This window comes from Oreochromis aureus, linkage group 11, assembly GCF_013358895.1.
Source record: "Oreochromis aureus strain Israel breed Guangdong linkage group 11, ZZ_aureus, whole genome shotgun sequence".
NCBI classification, from domain to species: Eukaryota; Metazoa; Chordata; class Actinopteri; order Cichliformes; family Cichlidae; genus Oreochromis; species Oreochromis aureus.
The window spans coordinates 28,517,584-28,524,401 of NC_052952.1; the positions used below are offsets into that span (position 1 = coordinate 28,517,584).

The following is a 6,818-nucleotide window of genomic DNA, read 5'->3' on the forward strand; positions in this document are numbered from 1 at the left end:
CAGTTACAATTACTGCTAAAGAGAGACAGTGAAAGTGGACATTATATCCTTGGTTTCTTAAGATAAAACTCATTGTTGCAGCCAGGGACAGTATAAAGATGACCCCCTTAAACTTTTAGTTTTAGAGTCTTTACTTTCCACAATGTTATCCACAGTGTTATTTGTTTTGTTATTAGTTAACAAACTAATGTAAGGCTACTGACCCAGACACTATATTAAGTAATCAGTATTCAGTAATCAGTTTTCAGAATATGTTATGTGGGACTCATGTAATGGATGGACACAGATGGAAGTATTGTAATAGATATTGCCCCCCCCCCCCCTCTCCATAATTTCATGCATTCTTATCATTGTTATGTTATTCATTCAGTTCTTTATTACTATTTCTGACACATACTGTGCTCACTAGCAATCCAGCTAGAATATTCTGGTCAATGATGATTCCCACGGGGTGGCGCTCACGCAGGCACTGAATCGGGCAGCTTTGGGGTCCTATGTGTTCTACTGCACAGATAGCCTGCAGAGTGCAGCTACGCTGAACTGAAGTGCTTGTGTTTTGTATTTGCAGGTGAGCACAAGTAATGTGTTGATAAACAGAATGACGTATGAGAAATGTATTAGAGTAAGGTACTGTCATTAATGGAACACAACGCTAATGTCGGAGTTTGTGATTTACATGATGTACCTGAACTGGTGTTAAATGGAATATCACATCGCAAATGATTAATAAGGGGATCGAGAGGGTAGTCTCCAGGTGCTACAATACTAGTTGGATGAGCATGCGAGTGTGCAGAATATTGTAAGATGAACATTGGTAGGAAAATACTGAGTAAATGAGTACTTTGTTAACACAGGTTCAGTAGTTATGTGAAAAGTTGTCCTGTGTTCTACTGCACAGATAGCCTGCAGAGTGCAGCTACGCTGAACTGAAGTGGTTGTGTTTTGTATTTGCAGTTGCGAATGAGCAAGTAAAGAGAACGATTCTGAACTCATGCACGCCTGGAAGTGTCATTTGTCCAAGTGTGCAACAGTTACTCTCATTGAGTAACATAACGGAATACGTTACAAAATACATTTTGGGGCATGTATTCTGTAATCTGTAGTGGAATACATTTTAAAAGTAACCTTTACAACACTGCCAGTGTGTAAGCTACATGCACGTACACATGTAGGTTTGTAAAACAATGCTGTATTCTGACTTTCCATAAAAATTGCAAAAGACAGTGATTTCCCATTAACCTCATGCAGCCAGTCAGGGACAACCAAAGGATGGCCTGCAGGCCATACGATGCTCATGTCTGATCTCAATTGACTAAATACTCAGCTACTTTTAGATTTGTAATGGTCTACATAGAGTCCAATAAGTAGAACGATATAAGAAAATAATGTAGAATAATGTTATAGATTAAGAAAACTGATTTTTTTTCTTGGCTACAGGAGGCCTTGTAGTGTATGAGACATCTAGCAAAATATTAACATCCAGTCCCGCATTACCATGGTGAAAATGAATAAAAAACGTGGGCAGGCAGGTGAGTTTCCCATAAGTTTTTTTTTTTTTTTTTTTTTTTTTTTTTTCACAAAGAGAATCCCAAAACCTGAATGGTGTTGATGTGCTAGTACAACTCTGGGCCTTAGATTCCAGAAGGGATCACAGGTTTCTAAGGTAGTGTGGGAAGAATTGCAGGAAGGTAACAGGGAAGTAAACCAGATACAATAATAACTGAATGGAACTATCAAAAAACAAATGTATACAAGGTTGACTGATTTACCACAGATCAGACAGAGATGCTAATGTCTGAGGGCGACATTAACACCTAAAACATTCTGGCACCGAAACATTCTTCAGCATATCTGTGTTATAAGCATGATTCAAATAACCTCAGACCTGGATTTACTGATTCCTGGTTATGGCCAGTTCAGTAAGTTGAGACAGATTCCTTAAGACTGGGCAGTCTGTCAGAGTAACAAATGATCTGATATCTTTGATAAGGGGGGATAGAATGACGCCCTCTAGAAAGTGAGGAATGAAAAGATGTCACATCATTTGACGGAAATGAAAATTTTCAATTTATGGAGAGTTAATTTCACAAACACCTGAAAATCAAAGCGAAAAAATTATGCAACAGGCTAATCCATTCTGACAAAATTTCATTAGAGCAACTTCAAATGGTACTTAGTAGTTTGTATGGACTTCACATGTTTGTATGCTTGCCTGACCATGTCAGGGCATGCTCCTAATGAGATGACGCAGGGGGGTGTCCTCCTAAATCTGGAGCAGGGCATCTCTGATTTCCTGGACAGTCTCAGGTGCAACTTGGTGGCATTGGATGGACGGAAACATAATGTCCCAACTGTGTTCTGTTGGATTTAGGTTAGAAGAGCTTGGTGGGCGCGTAAGTAGAATCAGTTCCTTCATCCTCCTGCATACTCTCACTGCATGAAACCTGGCATTGTCACGTACCAGGAGGACCCCAGGACTGACAATGGGTCCAAGGACCCATGCAGATCATGGGTATTTGTCCCCAGACCATCACTGACTCACTGCCAAACCGGACATGCTGAAAAATGTTACAGGTACAATATAACATTCTTTACAGCTTTTCTAGACCCTTTTATGTCTGTCAGCTGTGTTCAGGGTGAACCAGCTCTCATCTCTGAAAAACATCTGACAGTAAAATTACAAGTGCACACACACACACACACACACACACATAGAAGAGAGAAAGAGAGTAACAAATAGAGAGACAGAAAGATGCAGAGACCCTGATACATACATTAGTGAAAATCAGATGGTTGGGTATAAATGATCTGATATAATGAACATAACAACTGAACTTAAAAAAAGCAGCATTTACTGTGCTCATGTTTGACAGACTCTTACTTCAAGTTTTTTTTCCCATATTTTACATTTTCTGCACTACAGAAATGCTCTATTTTATTCTGGTCAAGAATCATAATATTCAATTAATTACAACCTGCAAAATTCAGCAAATCAGTAAATGTTGTCAAATTATTTTTATACAGCAATCTTATCTATCTGATGTTATTAAACACTTTAACTCAGAGTTTGTTTGCAGCATTCAGATATGCACAAAAAATGCAGACTAATCAATGACCGAAGACTGCTGACTAAGCTTGTTGTGAGTGCTGAAAGAAACCAAGTGTGAAAACACTGAAAAAAACATTTTGTCATAGAGAGTTTCCTGTCTGTTACTTTTTGTTTGACCTACCAGAACAGTTCAAGGACTGTAAAGGACAGTTCATCTTCTTATGAAGATGAACTGTCCTTGACAGCATGAATATTAGCATGATTACTAACTGCCATTATTAAAGACTGTTACTACGTTCAAATTTGTTTAATACTGTAGTTCCTTTAATCATACTATTTATCTTAGTTAATCAACTAACACTTTGTCTTGCATTATTTATTTATTTTTCAATTCCAGTGGTTTCCTTCTCTACATTTTCCAGTTAGTACAGAATACTAAGACTATAATATTGGACATGGATATTAAATGCATCTACTTCTTTCAGCAAACTTAACTGACAGCCTCTATAGCAGCGCAATACCATTAATCACCACATAGAGGGGGGCACTCTTTCATCCATTTGAGTAAAACAATCAAAAACTCCAAATTCAGGGGTAGCATGCTTTGAAGGACCTGACCTACCCGGTCTACGTAGGGCAGGTCCTTCAAAGGCCGGGTATGCCGGAAGTGAGTGGCTGTGAAGTTGGACAGTCTTCTAACCTTTGCTCAAGTCCACACTTAGTTCCGCGTTTTTCCGGTCGCTAGCCCTACAGCGCGACAACTTTAAAATGGACCTAGAAATGTCGCTCTGTTTTTGTGTGCGTTTTTTATTCTCAAGGAGCTAGAAAAACTTTATCGTCTTCACCGGCATGTTTTGTATCTTAGGGTCATCAGAGACAATCATATCCAGGTAAAATAATTTTCTTTAGCCACTGAGAGAAGGTCAAGGGTTTTCTTTATTCAGCAAAGCATATGCATTTGGAGATCACACTCATCAAACTCTCAGCCGCAGAGAGTATGATTCAAAGTATGATCCTTTTGTTCTTTCTTTTCATCTTCCACTTATGATACATCCTTTCTGACCCTACCACATAACTTCTCTAAAAACCCTCTTTCATCCATCATTGAATTGGGTCCATTTGTCAGTTTTATGGCCAAACTGAGTCCAAAAGTCTGCAAGACGCAATTAACAGTTAATCAGTTTGACAGTTTTGTCGGGTGCGCATGCCAGACGTAAACTGCTATCTATGCTAAGAAAGGGTTTTTCTCGCCTTCAGGCGACTGAGGAAAGAACCAGAATCTCAGGTGCATGCCCAGCGAGGCCAGGTTTGTTTACCGTATAGGCATTGAAGGGACTGGACACAATGTGGGACAGCACAAATAAACACAGATCAACACCGAGAAAGGGTCCTATGTGCATACTTCAGCAGTGCCAAGCTGAATTAACCCTATGTTGGACTAGTCACTCTTGGCCATAATGCAATCAATGGTCACTTATTGTTCCTTATTATTACATTTTCAAACACTATTGATCAGCATGTGGTCATACAAGTGGCACAAACGTTTTCATTACTATAATGGTAGATAAATTTGATCTAAATATATGGGTCATGTTATTTGAACATGCAGGTTAAAAGCTTAACACAGCAACTCCACTATATAAGACACATCATTGTAAGTGTGCACAGTATAGATGAGCACATATGATTACACAGCATTTATGTGAGTAATTATGATTACATATCTACAGTATAGAGGTATATATGTCATAATAAAATCCACAACACTTGTCTCATTCTCTTTCCTGTTTTGACCTTAATTTTAACAATCTGTCTCATGCTCTCCCTGTTTCCACCAGCCTACACATAATTTCATATCCCCACTGTCTGGCTCTTTTAACCTTTGAGCGACAACACCTAACTTGCATACAGAATATTTCCACAACATTTATGTAAATGTATTTACGCACATTTACACATGTATTTACAGTGGGAGTGGGTCATACATTGACCTTAACACTTATTTTTCTCATTTGTAAATGAAAAGCGTCCTTTTAGAAATGTTTACTTTACTTATTTCTTTCTCCCATTCTAATTAAACTGGCATGAAAATGAGTTTGAGCTACTTGTGATTAGTAATCACTCAAGTGTGAAAGTGTTGGATGAGATGGGAGTCAACGTGTTAAAGAGTGATATTTATTCAATCAGCTGTTTTCTGCAGTGACATGTATGTTCTGTCTTTGATTTGATTTGAGCTCCTATGTGAAGAAAAAGACTGGTTTATGATTTGTTGTATAAAGTTGCTCAGTGTATCAAGACTTTTAGCTAAGTCATATTGGATTTGCTAACTATAAAAATGCTTGCTTAATATAAATGCATTGTTTTTATGTTTATGAATTTATTCATTCTTGTTGGTTGCATTTGAATTGAAGAACATTCTGATTAACTAGATATATAGACATGTATTGAACAGTGAGAAGCAGCTACATTGAAACAATGACTCTGGCAATGCTAACTACTCTGTATGGCTCACACATGAGATATATATTAAATCATACCAAACTGGAACGAATGTTGGAAAGTAGGCTAACACATCTTCAGAGCTACTACTTGCAGAGATAGCTAATTCTTCACATCCTTAATATAAATGGTAAATGATGAATATGTATGAATGTCTACCTTTAATTTATGTCTTTTGGTAACACCAGTTCTCGCTAACTCGGAGTAACACAGTATCCTTTGTCGTAACAGTGTTGCTGACCCCAGGCTGAGGCACTGATGACTGCTGACTCTAAACTGGGGTTTTTCATCCTCACCTCTCTTCTCTATTTTTTTTCCTCCTCCTTCTTGCAACAAGATTTCAGGAAGTTTCTCAGTAAACCACTCAACTTTACAGACTGACATTCAAGTTCATCTGTATGCTATATATAATTACAAAATCTCCATTGTTTATTTAATAATGTACCTTTTTTAAAACCTACTGTTATCTTGAGATTTTGATGTAAATAGATTTTGATAGCTTAAGAATTTAAAAATGCTACTTTCTCATTTTCCCCATTTCTGCATATTTAGTCATATTTCATGCCCAAATAAGCAGAAGTGTTTGCTGCCTCTCTGCAAACACTTCTGCATATTTAAGCTTCTTATGTATCCATTTATATTCTGCACCATCTCTGCTGTTCTTAGTATTGCTCTGAAACCTTATTTTAAAATCGTTATAACAATGCACTGCTCTGCACTTGTATTTGTGAAAATTATTTTTAACCATTTAAAAAAAGATCAGTGCAGCAGTTTGTTGTTTGTGTGCCTCTACAAAGCTGGACCCAGAGGATTGTGATCACCAACATTATATATGTCATTAAAAAAATCTCTTCAGTCTTTTTCACATTAAGATTGGCTTACTGACTTTCTTCTGAATTTGATTCCTGCTTTGTCATTCGTAAAGAGTAAAATATACATAGCAGTAATCTGAATATTTAATTATATCAGTCTGTGAAACACTAAATATTGACAAGATGAAACAGCAGTCTAAGATTTAAGATGAGACAGACTGTTTTGACTGAATCATATTTATTAGAAATAAATAATACTTCCTAGATATCAAATTTTAACAAGTTAATGGATTTATTTAAATCAGCTATGTATTATTTTTCAGTATGTTCATAAACGCAGAGCTTAAATTACACACATCAATCCATTCTCCTACGCTAATCCTTTATCATCTTGATAAAGTAACGCCGTTAGTAACGCTGTTACTTGTAACGCTGTTACTTGTAACGCCGTTGTTCCG

At 37.1% G+C, this 6,818-nt stretch overlaps 1 long non-coding RNA gene across 1 annotated transcript; it reads left to right on the top strand.

Annotated features, from left to right (window-relative positions):
- The first annotated feature begins 517 nt into the window (after nt 1–517).
- On the top strand, nt 518–6,404 carry LOC120442778. Its single transcript, XR_005614918.1, has 3 exons — nt 518–568; nt 1,438–1,529; nt 5,780–6,404. It is a non-coding gene; the product is annotated as an uncharacterized LOC120442778 (long non-coding RNA).
- The last annotated feature ends 414 nt before the right edge of the window (nt 6,405–6,818 follow it).